A 23,295-nucleotide genomic window follows, 5' to 3' on the forward strand; every position below is an offset into this window, starting at 1 on the left:
CAATAACCCATCACAATTCCAGAGGACTCATGATGAACTATCCTACTTACTTTCTGATAAAGAAGTAACTGACTCGAACCTGGAAAAACTTAAATAAATTGATGATAAGTGAGGGGAGCAGAACCAGGAGATCAATATACATGATTACAGACACACGGTATCTGTAAAGACTAACTTTGATAGATTCCCCTCCTCTCATCAATGTTCAAAGACAGCTCCAAAAGACTCATGGTGGAAAAAGCTATGCACATCCAGAGAAAGAACTATGGAGTCTGAATGCAGATTGAGGCAAACTGTTTGCTCTCTTTTTTCCTTCTTTTTTGGTTTCATTTCTTCTTTCTCATTTTTCATTCCATTGGTTATAATTCTTCTTTACAACTGGACTATTATGTAAACAAGTTCAATGTGAAGGTATATGTAAAACCTATATTGGATTATATGCCATCCTGGGGGGAAGGGGGGAGGAGAAGAAGGGAGAGAAAATCTAGAACTCAAAAACTTGTGGAACTGAGTGTTGTAAACTAAAAATAAAATAAATAAAAAAGATGTAATAGACTCAGTGGTGACATATACATACACCATATGTATGTGCAATGTATATGTGTATATGTGTATATATAGTATATACACATGAACATTTATGTACTCACACACACGTATGTTTAGGCGTATAAATGTTTATATCTACACACACGTATACATATGTATATACATGCATACATAGACATGCATACATGCATACACACATATGACATAGTGTGGGAATTTGTTTTGCTTGACTATATGTGTTTGTAATTAGTGTTTTATTTCTTATTTTTTGCTTTCTCATGGGAGGGGAAGGTGGGAGAGAGAGAATGCAGATATGAAAATAAAATAAAATTTAATTAACAATATGTATTCCTTGTTTTGGTGTGCTGATAAGTTTCTGTGATGGAGTGTGGATGATCTGGACACATCCATCATAATCTGGGATGGGGGTTCAAGTCAACAGCGATTCATTTATCATTTAAATTACCCTTATGTTAAATTTAGTAGTCTGAGACATTTCTGAATGTATATATAGGTTATGCTCTTATGTGCTGTTGAGATAGGGCCGTGCGATGAAAAGGGCCTCGGGTTCATGTCATATAAAGATTGTTTGAAGGAGCTGGTGATGATCATTCCAGAGAAGAGAGAATTAAGTGGGGACATGATAACTCTACCTAAACATATGAAAGGCTGTCATGTGGAAGAGGCATTGGACTCGGCAAGAAGTGATGGGCAGAAATTGCAAAGCCAAGTTGTTTTCCCTTTTTAGGGTCTCGATTTCCTCATCTATAAAATAAAAATATTGGCCCAGATGACTCCCAAGGTCCATGATGCTTTCATGAGCCTTGAAGAGTGCCTGGATCTTCTGACTTGGAGATCAGAGCTCTATTTATGGAAACTGAAATGGGCCTTACCTTTGACTCCTTCTGGTATTAGGTTTAGAACAAACCCCAGTTGCCCCAAGTCTGTGGCTTTATTTCATTATCCATGTGCCTGATCATACAACCCTGCACTCAACCTTTCTCCCAATGGGAAAAAGATGTTCTGTCAATAGCTTTCTCAACAGCCACCACTTCCCCATCAATTACAAGCTTCCTTCCCATTTTCTCTTAGCTCCTTTGTTGCCTGAATGCATGTGAGTACACAGCCATGACCCATCTTTGGAACTGGTGGTTTGTTGTTGGAACAGCTGAGCCTGGCTTCCTGGTCCCCAGGGGCTAAAATCTTAAACTCAGGGCACTTAGTGCTGCCTGAGTTGCTTGAGCCTTCTACTGTTAAATTATTTAGGTTGGCCACACAGGTAGGATTTGGTTTCTTTCTCTCTCTGGTCCTGGCTTGCTGGGGCATTACCAAAAAGGAAAAACCAAACAAACAAAACCAACCCCTCTGGGGTTTTAATCATTTATGTTGTTGTCACATGGAGCAGCTGTTTAGTTGTGTTTGCTGGGGTGGTTGTGCCTGGGATACTTCAGGGATTGGTAATGATAGAGACCTTTTTCATCACCCATAGTGATGTGGGGAACCCTACCCCCCTCCAGGCCCAGAAGCCTCATCTTTCTGCTAGACAGTCTGGCTCCAACACCTGGGTATTTTTAGCTAATGACTAACTTGGTTTTGAAAACTTATATCTTAGGTCTCTGGGGGTTGCTTTAGGACTGTTGCTAGTTTAGAATGATGTCTTTAGTGGGAAGGATGGGAGTGGGGAGAAGAACTGGGGGAAAGGGTCGGCATGGGGCATGCCAACTTTTCCACTAGCTTCAATCAGAGGAGGTGCTGAGGTGAGAAGAGCACTGGATTGCTCATGGGGAGATTTGAGTTCTAGTCCAAACTCTGATCTGGGTTCAGTCAGATAACCTCTCCATACCTCAGTTTCTTCATCTGTAAGATGGTGCTGATGATTTCTTCTACACTTTTATGATCTTTGTTGGAGGGGCACCTCTCAAGGCATTAGTACACACATGTTCGTCAAAGGGGGAAGTCTCACCAGTCTCACCTTATTTCACCAGTGTGATGAGGGAGCTCAGGAAATTGACCAGAGGGTCCCTTTGGCACCATTGAGATATAAGGAAATATAGACATAGACAAAGAAATTGAGGAAGGAGGTGAAGGAAGGCCAATGTTGCTGAGGCTCAGAGGGAAGTAGCGGTCCCAAGAGGCAGAGGTGAGGAAGCCATACATGTAAAGTATAAGACCAGTTTAAAATGCAAAAGCCGGTCATGGGGGATTTGAGCGGTGGCCCGTGGAAAAGCAATTACATGGGAAATGAAATTTCATGTTCAGGGAACACTGCATAGGTAAGTTAAGTAGAGGATGTAAGAGGGAGTTACATGTAACCAGACCGGAAAGACAGGTTGGAATTAGTTTGTAAAGGTCTTTAAAGGCCAGGCAAAAGGATTTGTTTTATCTCATAAACAACAGGGAGCCATGGAAACTTCTTGAGCAAGGCAGTGACATGGTTAGAATCTTCTGATTCCAATTCCAATGCTCCTAGGATCACAGAAGTATTCCAAAGATAGGGTGTTGGGAAAATGAGACGAGGTTATGGCTGGGGACCTCCACTGAAGTCCTATTTTGATGCTCCCTCATGACATGGAGCTGGCTGTGGGTTCTCAGAGGCCATGCCAGGGAAGCATGAGCTCCATTAGGTCCTACCAAGCTGGGAAGGCTTCAAACAAAGGGCTTCCAACAGCTTGTAGGTCAGCTGTCCAAATGCCAACCAAGCTATGTTCCAAGAGGCTAATTGTCACAAGGTTGGCCAACAGATGGTGACTTTTTTTTTGGCTCCAGTATGATTTGTCCTGGGAGTTCTCCACTGGTTATTCTATAGTCCCCAACATTGAGCTTATGCAGCTCCAATGACGGGGAGCTCACCTCTATGCCCCAGCTTTATTCTGTGATAATTCCTATCTCCCTCAGACTATAGGCTCTCCCAAAGTAGGGCCTGAGGTATGAGTTTCAATCTGTGTTGGTGAATTTGCATTAAGGAAATTAGGGATCTTTGGGAATATTGAAGCAGGAGGCATGAAAGTGTTTTGAAAAGTCACAATCATTACAAAAGATTCTGTTGTTGTTTGGTTGTTTCAGTCATAGCTAATCTTTGTGACCCCATTTGAGGTTTTCTTGGCAGATACTGAAATGGTTTGTCATTTCTTTCTCTGGCTCATTTTAAAGATGAGGAAACTGAGGCAAACAGCATTAAGTGACTTGCCCAGGGTCATATGGCTAGGAAGTGTCCCACGCTGGATTTGAACTCAGGAAGATGAGTCTTCCTGACTCCAGGGCCAGTGCTCTATCCACTGTATGTTATTATTATGACCAAGGGCAGTGTCAGTTACTTGAATCAAAGCCTAGAACAGTGGTCAGCAGTCTTCTATTTTTATTTTTAAAAAGCCTTATTGATGAGTATTTTTCTTCAATAATCAATATTTAATAAAGGACATACAAGTTTGGGGTGAGAACATGTTGGTGTTGAAGCGCATCTAATTTCTTTTAAAATTTCAAGTCAGTGAGCCAACATTTCTGGGGCTAGTGAAAGGCATTGTATAGTAATGGGATAGAGAAAGGATGGGCATAAAGAATATGGTTAATGGAAAATCGAGAAGACATGGCAACGGACTGAATGTGGGAGATAAGGGAAGAGGGAAGAGCCCAAAAGGTCTGAGGTTGTGAACCTGAGTGCCTGAGAGAACGGTAGAGGAGAACATTCCATCATGTTTCATAGACACTCCCTTTAATACAGCAGACATGATCATAATGTTATCATCTCCTAAAAATAGCTCATAGTTCTTTAGTACTTTGGGGTTTACAAAGCGCCATCCTCTCAACAGCCCTAAGAGGTGGATAATTTTCATTTCTGTCTTTCAGATGAGGAAGCTTGCTCCACCAATAAGGCCATCACGTTGGCTCAGACCATGCCACTTTCCAGCTGGACTTTTGTAATAGCCTCTTTGTTGGTTCTCTGCTTCTAAATTCTCCCCTCTCCAATCCATTCTCCATAGCTGCCAACATTATCTACCTAAAGTTTAGGTTTGCATGCATTATTCCTCCAGCTCAAGAATGTTCAGTGGCTCCCTCTTATGAAATACAAATCCCTCAGTGTGGCCTCCAAGGTCCTTCACAATCTGTCTCTAGACAACTTTTCCTGGTTTACCTCCATTTTCCACATTAACTCCTTGTTCCAGTCAAACTATCTTGTTTGCTGTTCTCAGAACTCCAGGCTCTAGGTCTTTTCCCAAGCCTAGAACCCTCTTTCCTCGGCTCTGAGATTCTTTTACCTCCCTGATGTCATGGTCCTCTTCAAGGACAAAGGACGAAGAACAATAACACAGGCCATCTCGTAGGGAAGCCTTTCCTGATGGCCAGAGATGTTGGTTCTCTCTCCCAGATTACCTTGTATTTTCCTAGTTGCTTGAGGCAGTTAGGTGGGCACCATAGTGTATAGACAGGAAGACTCATCTTCCTGAGTTTGAATCCAGCCACCGACATTTACTAGCTATGCGACCCTGGGCAAGTCACTTAATCCTGTTTGCCTCAGTTTCCTCATCTGTAAAATGAGCCAAAGAAGGAAATGACAAACAACTCTAGTATCTTTGCCAAAAGAAGCCCAAATGAGGTCACAAAGAGTTGGATATGAGTGAAAACAACTGAACAACAACAAAATGGTTTAATGTAATATCCCACAAAAGGAATGAAAGTTTGAGGAAGCTTCTTAGAGGTAGCCAGATAGTGCAGTGGATAGAGTGCTGGGCCTTGAGTGAGGAAGACCTGAGTTCAAATCTATCTTTAGATACTAGCTATGTGACCCTGGAGTAGTCATTTAAACTCTGTCTGCCTTGGTTTCCTCAATTGTAAAGTAGAGATAATAACAGCACCTACTTCCCATGGTTATTATTAAGATAAAATGAGATAATGTTGTGAGTATGGTGATTGGCATGTAATAGGTGCCATATGAATACTTATGCCCTTTCCTTTCCTCTTTGAGGAGGGGGACTGGCCTTCATTTTTATCTTTGAATTTTCAGTACCCTAGCCCACATCCAAAATAGTTTTGTTTTTTAAGTCTTAGCATTTAACGATATGCTGCATGGTGCAAGCCTTTATCACCTCGTGCCTGAACTATTGCAACAGCCTTCTGGTTGACCTCCCTACGTCAAATTTCTCTCCACTCCATTCTGTCCTTCATTCGGTCATCAAATTGATCTTTCAAAAGCTCGGATGTGACCACGTCATCCCCCCCGTTCAATGATTTACAGTGGCTCCCTAATGTAATTCCTCATTTTGACATTCAAAGCACTTCAGAGCCCTGCTCCCCAGCTGCCTGTTTAGTCTTCTCATGCCTTACCCACCTCCACATACAGTGAGACTCAGTGACATCAGCCTCTTGGCTATTCATCACACAGGATGCTCCATTTCCCATCTCCACACGTTTTCCCTGGCCATCCCACATGCCTGGAATTTTTTCTCTCCTCATCTCCACTTTCAAGCTTCTCTAATTTCTTCAACTCTCAGCTAAAATCCCACCTTTGGCAAGAGACCTCTCCTGATTCTCTTTAATACTTGTGCTGTCCCCTGGAGATTATCTCCAATTCATCCTGCATGTACCTTGCTTGTTTATACTGGTTTGTACCTTGTGAGCTCATTAGAGTATAAGCTTCTTGAGGGAAGGGATTATTTTTTGCCTTTTTTGTGGCTTTACCTTGTACTTAGCAGGTACTTAATAAATACTTAAATTTGACTTGAACAATAAGTATTTCAGTCATTTGGAAAAATCACTTAAATGGAAAATACCTCTTTAACTGATGCTGGGACCAGTTTTCCCTTTACATATGAGCTCTTAAGTATGGGATAAAAAGCAGGGTACATAGTGGAGAGAGGTTGTTTTGGTAAACAAAGATCTGGCCTCCAGTCCTGCCTCTGATACTTGCTGGCTGTGGGATTATGGGTGAATTACTTAATATTCCCGTGTGCTAAGCAATGATCAAAGACTACTAGACAAGTGTTGGTGGAGCACTGTTCTACTCCTGGAGTTCCTATTCTGGGTGAAATCACAGATCCAGAAAGAGGGATAAAAAAGTTAGAGGGTACTTGCCCTAGGAAGGAGCAGCTACTCAGGAAGGAAACAGTCATTTCTAATGTTTTCTAAATATCATTATTTTGGCTAAATATGAATTTAGCAAGTTAATGAAAAAGGAAATGGGTGGATACTTCTTTTGCCAGCTAGGCCATTAACTCTAGTCAGAAGGATGAACACGATGTCATGATTGTTTTTTTTTCCCTTGGAGAGCTCTGGCCCAGAGGTAGGAGGGGTAAGGAGCTTATGAAGAGAACTGCAGCCTCTGAGGTCCCATGGGGATCCCAATGGCAGACACAAAGTCCCCGAGCTCTCAGGGAGAGCCTGGTTTCACCAGACTCAGTTACCTAAAGGGAGATAACCTTGGCAAGCCACATGCCAGGCTCCTTGTAGACAGCTCCTTGTGGCTCCCTTCTATTTTCTCCCCTGTCTGCTGGATTTCCTTCTTTCTTTCTTCTTTTTTTGTTAAGTTTGCTAAAAATGAAACCAACATTCTGTAAGAAGCCTGTAGTTAGCCAAAAGGAGTTCTAATTTGAGGCCTTTTGCAAATCTTTATTTGTGGTGACTAAGATGAGACACTCCTCATTTAGTTGTATGGGTCCCAGGCTAAAGGGGAAAGTAGAGAATTCTGGATGGACAGCAGCAGGAGAAGGCCCAAGTCCCTCCAGGCCACCCTACAATGCATGGTTAATTAGGATCTTAAGCTACCTGTTCAGCATTCAAAATTCTCATTGGAAGGTGACCACAGAGTGAGAGAAACTAATCACAGAATATTCTCATCATTGTTCCCCTGTGACCAAAGAAGATGCTGAGATTGTTGAATTGGGGTGTGGGGGGAATATAGACATCCATCTTAAAAAAATATTATAACCCAACATGGGGCAGAAATGATCTGGTTAATGGTCCACCCAACATAAACCTGTAATTTAATGAGCTCTTCACTTCCCCCACTTTCTTCCTCTGAATGTTAATGCCAGGCTCTTGGCAAGATCAAAGGAGAAAATACAGGACTGCATTCACTGGCCTGGAAAGATTCTTCAGGGCCCTGGTTTTTTCCAAGTGAGACCTCCAACTTTATGGATGATTTATGAAAAAGCACCAATGGCAGTTGCCCAGAGTGAGATGACATGGAGAGTCTGAGATTCATTAGGGGGCAATCCCCACACTGATGAGAGCAGAGATCCCCTGAAATGTTGCAATACAAGCCTGGTCTTTGAGAAAGGAGGTGAGGCATGTTGGATTCACTTGGAAATGATTAATCCCTGGGCCTGGTCTCCAGGAAAGGATATTAGTTTCCTAATGGATGATCTCACTACTCCCTACCAGGCAGTTAAGCGGCACAGTGGGTAGAGCTCTGAGCCTGGTATCAGGAAGACTTGAGTTCACATCCAGTGGAGAGAGGCTGTTTTGGTTTGGACACTTAATTGCTGTGTGACTCTGGGCAAGTCACCTGATCTCTGACTCAGTTTCCTCATCTATGAAATAGAGATAACAACATTTACCTCCCAGGGTTGTTATGCAGATCAAACGATATGATAATTGTGGAGCAAGAATTTAGTAGAGAGCCTGACACATTGTAAATTCTATACAAATGTTAATTGTTATTTTTATTCCAAGAAATTGGTAGTTACTCTATTTTGCCATGAAATTGAGCTTTAATGAGAAGTTGTTTGTTAATCAGTGTTAATGGTGAAGAACCTTAAATGAGTACATAGCCTAGAAAAGAGAATTAGGTAGGACATATTTGTTCTTTCCATGGGTTGGAGGGACTTCCTTGTGCAAAATAATTAGATATGCTCTGCTTTTCCTCAAAGGAGAAAACTAGGAGCAATGAGTAGATATTACAAAGAGGTAGATTTCTACCAGATGTTCTAAGCCAGATGTTGTAGTGCACACCTATAATACCTGCTCCTAGAAAAGAAATCTGAGATGCAATGAATGGGCTACGAGCTAATCAAGTGTCCACATTAAAATCTGACACTGATACGGTACTGAGTAGTGGCATTGGTCATGTGAGAGGTTGCTGTATTTATAGCCAAGGTGGAATGAGAGATCAGAAACAAGAAAGAATGAAAGGAAGGAAAGAAAGGAGGAAGGAAGGGAGGGAGGGAGGAACAGAGAAAAGGAATGAGAAAAGAAAAGAAAACTTTCAGCTATTAGAATTATCTACAAGTAGAATGGGCTATCTTGGGAGGTGGTGAGTCCCTCCTTACTATTATAGAGCTCCTTCTTTCAATTGTGATTGGACAGTCACTTGTTGGGGGACATTGTTGAAGGAGAATTGGATTGGATACAGATTAGGATAGATGGCCTCTGAGGTCCAACCAACTCTGAGACCATTAAAACAAAAGCATCCAAAAAAGTATGTTTGAAAGAATAGATCTATGACTTTCCCACTTAAACTCTGTCTCCTAAGAACCACTGGGCCAGCCCATTTACCCTGAACCTTCCTAAATATGCTGTGTCTCTCAATTAGAACATTAGTTCCTTGAGAGCATGGACAACCTTGATTTTCTGGCTGTGTTCTAAGCACTTAGCATAATTCTTAGTATACAGTAAGCACTTAATAGATACTTTTTATTGATTGATTCATTCAAGAAAATATACCTCCTTGTGAAAAGCATCCATTGCTATTAAAAGGGTCCTCTATACTAGAAGTGTCAAACTTGTAACCACCAATGCCCAAGGAACTCCCAAGAGCCAACTGAACCAAAATAAAATATATTTGGGAAATTTTTAACAAAATAATTTAAAATACACTAGAACATCAGTATTTCTAACTTCTAGTTTTCTAAGTCGATCTTTGGTCCACAGGGATCTATTTCCACTTAAGCTTGACACCACTGCTCTGGACCTATTGCCTCCTTTTTCTCATTTCCCATGCATCTCTCATTCCCTTGCAATATTGCTTCCAATTCTACCACTTGATTGGAATTGCTCTTCCCAAGGTTACCAAAGACCTTTTTTTTTAACTGCTAAATCCAATGGTGTTGACTTGTTCTTCACTTAACGTGATGTCTCTAAATTGTTGACACTGTCAACCCTCAACTCCCCCTAGGTACTCACTCTTTCCTTGCCTTCTGGAACATGGTTCCCTCTCGTTTCTCTTTCTACCTGGTTGACCACTCCTTCTTAGTCTCTTCTATTGGATCATCATATTTTCCCTACCTACTATGCATGGGCAGCCTCCAAGACTCTGTCCTGAGTCCTCTTCCCTTCTCTATATACCTTCTCTCTTTGTGATCTCATCAGCTTTCATTGGTTCAATGATTATTTTTATGTCCAAATCTCCATCTCCCTTTCTAATCTCTGCATGGCTCCAGTTCTGTATTACTAATTGCCTGATGGTCATTTCCACTTTGATATCCCATAGACATCTCAAACTTGACATAAGTAAACAGAGCTCAGTATCTTTTCCCCAAAATTCTCTATTCTTCCAAACCTCCATGTTTCTATTAAGGGTCACCAAGATTCACAATCTGGGAATCATTCTTGACTTTTCCTTCTCTCATTCAATCAGTTTCTAAGTCTTGTCAATTCGACCTCTGTAAATATCTCTCTTATCCATCTCATTCTCTTTGCTTACAAAGCCTCTATACTAGTTTAGGCCCATGCTACCTTCCACCTGGACTGCTATAGTAGCATCTTCATTTTTCTCCTTAGTTCCTGTCCTTTCTCTCTCCAATCCATCCTTCATTAGACCGACAAAACAAAAATCCAGATTTGACCATTTCATTCCCATACTGAATAAACCCCCATGTCTTTCTATTTCCATTAGGATCACATGTAAAACTTCCAGTTTAATATTTAAAACCTTTTGCAATATGACTCCCACCTACTTTTCCCAAACTTATGTTATGCTGCACCCCTTCTAATATCCTCAGTTTTAGTCAAATTATTCATTGGCTGATCCTTTGCACAACATGGAGCCCCCTACCTAGCCTGGGATGCTGTGCATCCTCTTCACCTGACAGAGTCCTTAATTTTCTTTAAAGCCCAGATCAGCAGCCATTCTCTACAAGTGACATTTTTTTGGTTAGTGTTCACTCCATCTTGAAACTACTTTGTATTCACAAGATTGCAGATTTAGATCCAAAAGGGATCTCAGAGGTCATTTAGTCTAACTCACTCATTTTATGGACTAAAAAAAATAAGGACAAAAGAAGTAAAATGACTTGCCTAAGGTCACATAGGTAGGAAGAAGCTGAACTGGGATTCAAGCCCACAATCTTACTTAAACTCAAAATCCAGTTCTCTTTCTACTGCACCTAGCACCACCTTTATATATCTATATCTATATCTGTATATATATATATATATATATATTCTGGATTTACTTATCTGGACACGAGATATTTCCCCCAATAAAATATAATCTCCTTTTAAGCAGGGATTGTCTAACATTGGTCTTCATTTCCTCAGTGCCTAGTACTATGCCTGGAATATGATTATGACCTAATACACATCTGTTGGATGAAATCAAATTCAGAAGAAGCTTGGTCCATGGTTCTGTGAGCTGGCAGAGACCTCCAATTTTCCAGACCTTGGACTTGAATGCATCCTTTGCCAGCCTGGCTAGCTAGCTAACCACATTGCCTCTGATTTATTTTGAAGAAGATTAAATGGTAGCGAGAGCTCTGGTACCAGCATGTGCTCCAAGCTGATGCCTGGAGGAGGAACCTTGGCCTCTCCTTAAATGAAAGGGGCCTGAAGGAATGGAAGGAGGATGTCATGCTAGATAGCTGATTTCCTTGAAGCTGGCTTCTAGGGAGGAAGGAAACTAACATCATACGTCTGTAAACAAAGCAATTTAGTCATTAGAATTTAATCATTTGAATGCATGATACCATCCTCTAGCTTAGTCGAGTGCCCTGGGAGGGAGGCACCTAAGTAATGCCAGAGAGTTATTTTTCCCCATGACATACAGGAGGAAAAAGGTCTCCCAAACTGGAGTTTCTAATTTAGTAGAGGAAAGCTTTTTTAACCATGACAAAGTATTTGATTTCCAAGCCTTTCCTTCTTATCCAGCACCTTTGGTTGATGAAAAGTCTTGGCCCCCCAAAGTTTCCTTTAACAGGAAAGCATTATCTCAAGTTGAAAAGAGGGGCTCAGAGAGACAGTCAGAAATGGAGACAGCATTGTATGGCATCTATCAGAGCGGACCTCATAGCAAAGCCAGAGGAAATGAGTAAAGTGGAAGAGATCCCAAAAGACTAGGGAGAAATGTAGAAGAGGGCATGTGGAGGGTCAAAAATCACAGAAACACAGAACCTTGGACAGGGAAGGAACTTCAGGGGCAGCTAAAATCTGAGATTCCCAACAAGTCTGAGAATTCGCTCTATAACATCCCCAGTTGGTCATGGTCATCCAGCCTCTGCTAAGGGACCTCCAATGAGTCCTACCTCAAGGGGCAGTGGAACAGAGCTGGATTTTGGAATCAGAAGACCTGGCTTCAAATCCTTTTTCTGCTGGCCACTGCCTATACAGAAGTTCAATCCAACCCAGATCTATTCAACAACTCTTCATTAAGTGCCCACTGGGTTTGAGTCAGAAGACCCGGGTTCAAATCCTTGTTCTGCTGACCACTGCTTATACAGTAATTCAATCCAACCCAGCTCTATTTAACAACTCTTCATTAAGTGCCCACTCTCTGCCAGGAACTATGCTGGTGTCAGAGACACAAAGAGAAGATGGTGATCAGCCCTGTCCTCAAGGAGCTTACATCGCTCAACAACAGAGTCAGGATTTAAATTCCTATTCTCTTACATCAGGAAGGAGCATGGTGGAAGCATTCTTGGTTGATTTAGTTTTCCAGTCTGGTTTCATCCCAGCCCAATGATATGACTGCTATTCCCCCAGCTGTATTGGGGCAGCTAGGTAGTGTAGTGGATGGAATGCTGGTCCTGGAGTTAGGAGGTCCTGAGGTCGAATCTAGCCTCAGACACATATTAGCTGTGTGACCTTGAGAGAGTCATGTCACCTCTGTTTGCCTCAGTTTTTTCATCTACAAAATGGGAATAAAAATAGTGCCTACCTCCCAGGATTGTTCTGAGGATCAAATGAGATAATAATTGTAAAATGCTTTGTAGAGTGCCTAGCATGCATCTGCATAGGCTGCCCTCTGAGTGTGGCATGCGCTTTCTCTTCCTTCAAGGTTCAGCTCAAACATCATCTTCTTTCTTCATGACATATTTACTGAGCTCCTAGTTGCTGGTGTCTTCCTCGCCATGGGTTTGCTCTGTATGTGCTTTTCATATACCTAGATGTGCATGTGTTATTTCCCCATTAGATTGGAAGCTCCCTGAGGGCAGGAATTCTTTCATTGTTGTCTTTGTCCCTGGCATCTAGCCCAGTGTCTGGCACACTGTAGGCTCTTAATAAATGCTTGATCCTTTGATAAGTGGCAGAGAAATGATTCAAACCCAGACCTTTCAACTTCAATACAAATACAGTGGACACACTGCAGTGATTATAAGTTTATTGAGGGCAGAGACTATATAATTTTGATTTTGCAACACCACTGCCTTGCATGGTAACTTTGCATGCTATAGGTCAGAGGTTCCCAAATTTATTTGACCTACCTCCCCATTTTAAACATATTACTCAGCATTCCCTGGAAATTTACTTTCTTTTACCCTTTGCTGGTTTTTTTTTTAAAAAAAATTGCATCATTTCAAAAAATATAAAACATGTGTTTTAAAAAAGACACATCTTAAATTTAATAATTTATTGTAAACTTGTGTGTTTACCACATTTAAATTTTGATAACACAGTACTGTGTTATGTAACCATATAGTATTGTATTGTAAACAAATCATTATGCACACATATTCCTGCCACTGTATACTGGACTTCCGAACAATACATGACACATTCACCTGCCAACACTTGCTTGTTAAGACCTGTCAGCAAACTTGACCGCTGATGGGTTACAACTTGCATTTTGTGTGTTTATTTGGAAAATAATATAATCCCTATGTCCTTAACTCTGTTATACAACATATGAAATATGTACAAATAGTTTTTCAAATTTTTCTTATCTTCTCTTCTTTCCTTATGCTTCAACTACTCCCTCATTTTTATTTAATACTCCCCGATTGCACCTGAGCCTACTACCATGCCCTGGATCATCCCAGTGCCTCTCAGGGGGCCATGTTGCCCACTTTGGGAACCTCTAAATAGGTGCTTAATAGGTGTCTGTCCAACCTACCTGAATGATCAGATTTTAAGGTTAACCCAAAGCCAGAACTTCTTTGAAGATTTCCAACAATAAAGATAATAGAGGTAGTGTTATGTAGTAAATAGAGAATGGACCTCAAAGCCAAGTAGAGATGGGTTCAGGTGCTGACTGACATATGCTGGATGTGTGAGCCTGTGCTAGTATTTCAATGCTCTAGGTAGGGAGGGGAAGGGATCAGGCAGTTATTAAATGCCTACTGTGTACCTGAGACTGTGCTGAGTGCTTGACAGATATTATTTCATTTGAGTCTCACAACTATTATTATCTCTTGTTATGATCCCCATTCTACAGATGAGGAAACTTCAGCAGACAGAGATTAAGTGAGTTGTCAAGGGTTATACAGCTAGTAAGTGTCTGAGGCTGGATCTGATCTTCCTGACTCTATGCCTGGCACTGCTATTCACCATACCACCTTGCTTCCTCTGAGGCAACTAAGTCTAGAGGTTAGAGAGAAGAGAGAGATCTGAATTAATAGAGGGACTTTCCTCACCTGGGAGTTCCCTGATCCAACAAAATCAGATACCCACTCCTCTCTAAGGGTTAAAACAAAAATGCCTGAGTCCAGTCATGTGACCCTAATTGACATTTTCCCTGATGTTCTGTGTTTAAACGTTTTGCAGGCCCTCAGGATTACCATTCTGAATCTGTGTCACCCTGGAGATGTAGAAGATATAAGTAACCCAGCTGGGTTTATACTGCTGACACCAGAACGTCTCCTCAAAAATGGCCGAGTCTGAAGTTTCTGATCTGAGCTTTCTTTGTGTTTGATGTGTCTCTGTCCTAAAAACACAGGGCAGAAGCAAGAATAAAAGCCATCTTCCTAATGGATGGTGGTGGCTAGCTAGGTTCTAGTTAATGATGGTTTTATTGTAGTTACAATCATATGTGATGATGGGCACATTTTCAAAAGGTTCAAACATCAAAGTCCTCACCAAAGTATATCTGTTTCATCAGGTAAAATGAGATTTGCCTATTATCTCTTTCAACCAATCCTGACTCTTACTCATGGCGTCTTCTCATCTAATGATCCCCAGTATCAAATAACTAGGAGGAGATAGCCTTGAAGTAGGTTTGCCGCCACTGAAATATGAGCCACATATTGTTGAAATTATTAGGATGCTGTTAGGGCAGATCTGTCATCTTTTTTACACCAGACTGTCTGGGAGAAGGGGGAGGAGGCTAAACAAAAGCTATTTCTGATCTCTACCACTGCATTTTTAAAGAAGGTGTTTTTGAGGTTCCAGGGTGCTAAGAAAGGTAATTGATACAGCATTAAGGTGAGCATCCTCAAAGGTTAATCTATGTGGAGACTTTATACACTACTGCACTTCCAAATATCACCTAAGGAGGAAGGAAGTTACCATTTTTAGTTAAGAGAAATGGAGTTCTTGTAAGAGATACTTACTATTTGCGAGTAGATAAGGAGAGTACAAATCATGACACTCCCAATAGCCTCCAATGGCTCCCTATTACCTCCAGGGTCAAATACAAAATCCCCTGTTTGGCATTCAAAACCTTTCATACCCTAGCCCCTTTCTACCTTTCCAGTCTTCTCATACCTTGTTCCCCAACAAGTATTCTTCAGTTCAGTGACACTGGCTTCCTGGCTGTTCTCCAAATAAGACACTCTATCTTTTGGCCCCAGGCATTTTCTCTGGCTATGCACCATGCCTGGACTGCTCTCCCTCCTCATCTCTGCCTACTTCTGCCTGGCTTCCTTGAAATCTCAACTAAAATCTCATTGTTTACAAGAAGTCTTTAACCCAAAGCCTTCCCTCTCTTAATTATGCCTATTTATCCTGTACTAGTGTGTTTATACATATTTGTTGGCTTGTCTCCTCCATTCGATTTTGATTTTCTACAGGGCAAAGAACTTCTTTTTGTATCACCAGTGCTTAGAAGAGCACCTGGCACATAGTATGTGCTTAACAAATATTTATGGACTAACTAAATTCTAGAGGAGTCATGATGAAACATGTCCCTTACCTCCTGACAAAAAGCTGACAGACTCATAACAGATTGAGACTTTTTAAAAATATGGTCAAAAACAAAAAAATTTGTTTTGTTTGACTATAGGTGTTTGTAACAAGGGTTTTGTTTTCCTTCCTTTCTCAATAGGGGAGGGGAAGAGGTGGTAGGAAGAGAAGGCAGATTTTCATCGATTGAAAAAATAAAATTTAATTTAAAAAAAAAAAGGTCAACCCCAGAAGAGGCGCTGTCCTCAAGGGATTCTGATTCTGATTATACTTTGGGGACACCACAAATGAGATATTTTGATGAAAAGGAAGAAACCCCTAATTAGAGAGAATGAGCAAAGGCTTCCCATAGGAAGTGGTCCATAAACTGAGTTGTAATTGCGAAAGTTTGAGATGAGGGAGGTTAACAGTCCAGATATAGGGACATCCAGTGAAAAAAAAAGGTGGAGAGGTCAGACTTTGAATGTGAGTTTGGGGAACATCAAGTAGTCTCGTACAGCTGGACGATGGCACTCTAACCACTGAACCACCAAGCTGCCCTGCCTTGCTTTGGCTAAGTACTTAACACTTGTTGGACAGGATCGGCTAAATATTTCAGGGATTGTCCCCACAGGTTGATTGAAAACTATAGTCTTTAGTTTTGATGTATATAGAGGTTAAGGAGCTCAGGCACTGAGTGGAGCTCTTTAGGACCCTACAGCCTCTTCATCTGGCCCTTTCTCTCCCCACTACCCAGGAAACACTGCCTCCCTTCCCCCACCCCATTTTCTGAGTCTTGCTCTGAGAACAGTAATCGAATCAACCCTGTCCTTCTTTCTAGCAACCTCAATTCAGTTGTATGCCCTATTGTTCCACTCTCCATTTTTGTGACTTCCCAGACTAAAATTCCTTTCCTTGGTTGCCTCTCTTCTGTTACCAGTGAGGCTGATGGCTTTGCACATTTCTGCCTCACTTAAATCCAATTTACCACAAGTCAAGACATCACCGTTGTGACATCATTAGTCCTCTGTGAATGAAGGATGAACAGTAACCACCTCCCCAATTAGAATGTAGGCTCCTTGAGGGCAGGGCCTGTTTCCATTTTGCATCTGTATTTTTAGTGCTTATGATAGTGCAAGCTCTTAGTAAATGCTTTTCATTCATTCATTTCTTCATTCATTCCCAGATACCTAGGAGGGGCTGGGTGGCAACTGAAGAGCTAAGTGTCCTTAGTAAAGTGAACTCTCCAACCTTGAAAAATTGTTTAATTATTAAAGCATTTCCTCATTTGAAAGTAAGTGGGAACTCCCTGAAAGCCAGGGTGCTGCTCCTTGCATTGAAAAGCACCATTTACCCAAGACAGAGAAGTCAGGGGAAATATCAGGGAACTGCTAAAGGAGCAATCCCAGCTTCCTTTGCCCTGTGTCGTCTCTCCTCCTCTCACCTAAAATAGCCTTCTGCAAAGTTTTTGTAAAAAACTGAACACTGAAATAGCAGAGCATGTGCTCCCAATAGGTACATACTTACTTATTTATACATTATGTAAATGTGTAATTGTACTAATAATTTTGTACCTCATAAAGATTACACAGAAATTGCAAAAAGAGGAAATAGAGATTTTGAAAAATGGGGTGCCCCTGGAGTTTAGGGAGCAGGAGAGTGTCATGGTTAGACCCATGCTTCAGGAAAATGACTTTGGCAGCTGAGTGGAAGGTGGGGAGGAGAGGAGAGAAACAGGAGGCGGGGAGACTAATTGGGAAGCTATTGACAGTGGTCCAGGTGAGAAGTGATGAGGCTGTCATCCCTGACTAAATGACCAAAGAGCCACAGCAGCCCTGCAACAGCTGTTAAGTCAACAAACAGAGAGCTCACACAGATTATCAAAACCACAGTTAACTCTAAAAGTAAAGTAAAACAAAATAAAACCAAAGAGCTAACAGTGGTTATAAGTAAAAGGTTTTCTTTATTCCGTTGGAGGAGGGAATCTAGACGCACATATGCCAGGGACCCCTCCATTAGGAGACCCCCTTTAGTGTGGACAAATCTCAATATATATACCAATGGCTACAAAGTGAGCTGTAGCCCTGACAATGAGGGGTAACAGCAACGAGACAAACTGATTCATAGCAGGGGCTTCATGACCAGAACATGGGTGCTACAGGTGCTTGTCCAAGCTTGGAGACCACCTGATGTTGGTGTGAAAAATTCTGGGATTTTGCTGTAGCTGAGATCATCCAAAAGGTGAGAACAAAGGGTGCCAAGCTCAAGGCACAGCTTGCTTGCTGGGTCTTAGCTCTGGAAAACACGGTGTCTCCTAATAGTAAGAGGAGGAATAAAAAGAGAGGGGTGGTCACGGCCCAGGGATCTGACAGGGCCTATAGCAGGATGGTGGCCACATGAGAGTAAGGAAAGGAACAGATGAGAGAGATATGGTAGAGTAGAAATGGCAAGATTTAGTAGTTGATTAAAAACATGGAAATGGATGAAGAAAAGTGAGGAATCAGAGATGGCACGGATTTTGAACCTAATTGCCTGGAATGCTGTAGGTTCCTTCAACAGTGAGAAAGGAAGATGGAAGAGGAGTGGGTTTGAGGGGAACTATATTATGAGGATATCTGAGATCCCAACCAAAATGAAAAGGACTGAGACAGGGCTCTTACTGATCAATACCATCCTCCCAGCGAAAAACAAAGCCCATCCTCTGGGGAGTGCCTCATGAAGCTAGGAGTCTATCTAGGGAAGAGGAGAAAAGGGAATGGGTGGAATTTTCCCAATGGCTGCTCTGCTTTTGGTATGGGTAGTGATTCATTTGTACTGTAACTGCTCTAAGGGGCTAATTCCTTGCTTAGCAGGGAAGAGGTTGGATATTAAGGCCCCAGAGGCAGGGAGTAGAAAGGGAGAGTTTGGGAGATATGAGTAGGTGTGGTTGGGTCAGACAAGCCCCTTGCCTGGCTCTTATGGTGCAGCCGGTCTTCCCACTTCCTATTGGTTGATCACACAGCTCTTGGTGTTAAGCCTATAGTCTCCTTGGATGATACCATAGCTCCTCTGGAGGCTTGGGTCTCACTTTGGAGACTTCTGCTCTGCAAGAGCTCTTAGGATCCTAGCAGATGTCATCCACATCCTTAAGAGACTTTTTACTTTATGAAACTCCAGACAGAGGAGGAACCATCGTGACTGGTTTTCTTTCATGATTGATGCTCCAAAGGTCTCTTTTGGAAGTCTCTCGTTGGGCCGGGTGACTTCAACGCTAATTGCCTATGCTTCTAGCGCAGTTCACACAATGCAGACCAAGTGCTAGAAAGGCTCCTGAAAAATCTTTTCTCCAAGTAGTGAATTGTCAGCGCTCTCAAACCTGGCTATCAGCATCAAAGTCAAAAGACTCCCAACTAAGAGGCTTTGTAGGTGGAGGGAAGTTACTCAGCAGCTACTCAGGTGAAAGGAGGGGGCTCCTCACTTTAGGGTTGGAGCTGGCAGCCCCACCAGGCTCCAGCAGAAGCCGCCTCCATTTCCCTCCATCCGAACAGCTTATTCTACTTCTCCAGGCATAGGATGATGGGTTTGGAGTTGGGAGTGACTTCAGAAAGTACCTTCATTTTATTCATGAAGAAATTGAGGCCCAGAGGGATTAGGGGACCCAGAAAACATCACCAAGAAATACAATGTAGGTAATAAGGTTTGTAGACCAAAAAGTGTGACAGAAATATTTACATTGCTATTACTGTTTTTGTTGTTGTTCTGTCAGTCAGTCAATAAACATTTATTAAGCATCTACTATGTGCCAGGCTCTATGTTAAGAGCTGAGAATACAAAGAAAGGGGAGAGGCAGTCCCTGCCCTCAAAGAGCTCACAATCTAAAGAGGAGAAATCCTGTGCCACTCTGCCCAGAGGGTAGGCACTGGCATTAAGGGGATGGGAAAGGCCTCTTGCAGAAGTTGGACTGTTAGCTGGGACTTCAAAAAGGCCAGAGAAACCAGGCTGAAGCTGGGAGATCATGAAGGAGAGCATTCCTGGCATGCATGAGAGATAGCTGATGAAAATAACCAGTCAAGAGAGAGAGTGTCAACAAACATGCCAGTGGTGTTGTATCCCACAGTAACAAGGAGCCGGATATAAGGTGTAAGAAGACTGGAAAGGTGGGGACCTGGTAGAAAGGGCTTTGAAAACCCAAGGGAGCATTTGGTATTTGGACCTTTAGTACTAAAGAGCCATTAGGGTTAATTAAAGAGGGGCACAATGTGATCAGACCTGCATTTTAGGAAGATTACCTTAGCAGCTGAATGAAGGATGAACCGGTGTGGGGAGAGACTTGAGGCAGGGACACACCCCAGCAGCTGTTTCAATAGTCCAGGTACGAGGTGGTAAGGCCCTTCACCAGAGTAGTGACAGCAACAGAGGAGAGAAGAGGAGTAGAAGAAAGATGTTACAAGAGTAAAATCAGCAGGTCTTGGCAACAGATTGAATATGGGGTGAGAGTAAAAGAGTCAAGAACAACCCCGAGGTTCTGAGACTGGGGGCCTGGGAGTATGGGGGAGGGCGTGTCAAGAGGAACTGGGAAGTTGTTTGGCTTGGGTAGTTCATCTATCATTTATACAATTTATCCAATTTACCGTTTATCCAAATTTTCTTTCATCTATCATTTATCATTTATCCTATTTTTATTTCCAAGATTTGATTGTTTAAAAACCTCTGTTTTCTTTTGTTAATTTGATTGTATTGCATTTTTTTGTAGGCAACCATTCATTTCCTTTAAATTCTCAATTTTGATTGTGCATACCCTTTGACCCAACAATACCACTTCTTGGTCTGTATCTCAAAGAGATCATAAAAATGGGAGAAGGACCCACATGTACAGAAATATTTATAGCAGCTCTTTATGTGGTGGCAAAGAATTGGAAATTGAGGGGATGCCCATCGATTGGGGAATGGCTGAACAACCTGTGGTATATGAGTGTGATGAAATACTATTGTTGCATAATAAATGATGAGCAGGTGGACTTCACAAAAGCCTGGAAAGAATTACATGAACTGATCCTGAGTGAAGTGAGCAGAACCAGGAGAACATTGTACACAGTAACAGCAACATTGTGCAATGACCAAGTTTGAGAGACTTAATTCTTCTCAGCAATACAAGGATTGAAGACAATTCCAAAAGACTCATGATGGAAAATGTTATCCACATCCAGAGAAAGAACTATAAAGTCTGAATGCAGATCAAAGCAGACTATTTTCTTTTTTTTTTGTTTGTTTCTTCTTTCTTGTGGTTTTCCCCTTTGATTCTAATTCTTCTTTACAACATGACTATTGTGGAAATATATTTAATATGATTGTGCATGTATAGCCAGTATCAGATTGCACACTGTCTTGGGAAAGTAGGAGTAGGGGGGGAAAATTTAGAACTCAAAATCTGTGAATGTTGAAAACTAAAAACAAATAAATTAAAAGAATTTAGAGATTATGAAAAATAAAAAAAACCTTAAAATTCTCTATTTTTTAGTAGAGAGAGATATTTTCTTAGCATTTTCATTTTACCTCTTCACTGTAAATTTACTTTGTTAATTTTTTTATTTTAATAATTTGATTTTCCTCTCTTTGTCTCTGTCTCTGTGTCTATATTTCTCTCTCTCTCTCTCTCTCTCTCTCTCTCTCTCTCTCTCTCTCCCTCTCTTTCTCCCCTCACCCCCACCCCCATCTGTATCTCTCTCTCTATCCTTCTGATTCCCTTTATCTCTCTCCAGGTTATCTAAAGGTTTATCAATTTTTGTTAGTCCTTCAAAACAGCTCTTAGTTTTGTTTGTTATTTCTATAGACTTTATTTTTCATTTTGTCAGTTTATCTAATTTTCAAGTTTTCCTTTTTCATGCTTCCTTTACCTCTATTAAATTACAATTTACAAGTTCTTAATTTTTTTTTTGGAAGGGGGAAGGCAGGGCAATTGGGTTAAGTGAGTTGCCCAAGGTCACACAGCTAATATGTGTGTCAAGTGTCTGAGGCTGGATTTGAACTCAGGTTCTCCTGACTCCAGGGCTGGTGCTCTACTCACTGCACCACCTACTACCCCCAAGTTCTTAAAATTGATGCTTATTTCTTGAATGTTCTCTTTTTCTATTTTGTTGCTTGAAATTTTCAAACATATAATTTGTCCTCTAAAGACTCTCTGTGCCCTAGAATATTGCATGTTGTTTCATTGTTATCACTCTCTTTTACAGTTATTGTTGTTGATGATAATAATAATATCGAATGTTTACAGAGTGCTTTAAGGATTACTAAGCATTTTACATATATTATCTCATTGGATCCTCACCGCAACCATATGGGGTAGGACATACTCTTATCCCCATGTTACAGATGAGGAAACTGAGGCTGAGAGTTTAAATGACTTTTCTAGGATTACATTGGTAATAACTGTCTGAACTGGGCTTCAAACCTGTGTTTTCCTGTATCCAAATCCACGGTTCCATCCACTGCACCTACTGCTTCCATTGTAAATTCCATCTAGGGTTTCTTTCTTAGATTCATTTAGGATCTTGTTGCTTAGTCTCCATTTAATTTCTCATGTTTTTCTTGTGCTTCCTATATTAATTAAATTTTTATTAAATATAGTCTTTAAATTATGTGTTGGGAATTTCTACATTTCTTACTTTCATGTATAGTTTCTTGATGTCTTAAATTTGTTTTTCTCAGTGTACCATCAATGCTGAGAAAAACCCACATATGCATATTCATACATCTTCTTTAAGAACTTATTCAAGAGACTCTATAAATCTTTCAAATCTAACTTTTCCAATGTCAGTTCATGTCTATATTTTCCTTTTGTTGCCTTTCTGTTAGATTTATACAGTTCTAAGAGAGGAATTTTAAAGTCTTTTGAAATTATGTTGTTATCGCTGTCTTTTAGTAATTGAGTTATCTTTTTTTAAAAAATTAATTTAGATGCTATGCCATTGGGTCCACATACATGTATTAATGAAATTGCTTTGCTTCCCATGGTGCCTTTAAAGCACAATATATTTTCCATTTTTATTTCTCTTGACATGATATATTTTTGTGTCTTGTCTTAATGTGATTGCAATGCCTCAATTTTTCTTTTGGAATCACTTGAAAGATAGTAATTTTCATTCTAGCCTCTCATTTTCGTTTTGTTCGTCCTTATTTTTAAAAATATGATTCTTAAATGCAGAAAAAATATCTATTTTATAATCTTGTTTCACTGGGAAGTATAATACATTCACATTTAAGCTTTAATTGTCAGTTTACATTTTTAAATTTATTTCCTATGTATTAATACCCCTTTTCTCTTTTAAGACAACAACTTGTCTTACAGTAAATTTTTCTCACATTGAGTTCATATTACTCTTTTCCTGTAGGTTCTCTTCTCTATTCTTGTTACTTTCCTTGTACCCAAGTTTATTATACTGGACTCTCTCTCTCCCTCTCTCTGTCTCTCTGTCTCTCTGTCTCTCTCTCTCTCTCTCTCTCTCTCTCTCTCTCTCTCTCTCTCTC

The sequence above is a fragment of the Trichosurus vulpecula genome, chromosome 8, assembly GCF_011100635.1.
Source record: "Trichosurus vulpecula isolate mTriVul1 chromosome 8, mTriVul1.pri, whole genome shotgun sequence".
Lineage (NCBI taxonomy): Eukaryota > Metazoa > Chordata > Mammalia > Diprotodontia > Phalangeridae > Trichosurus > Trichosurus vulpecula.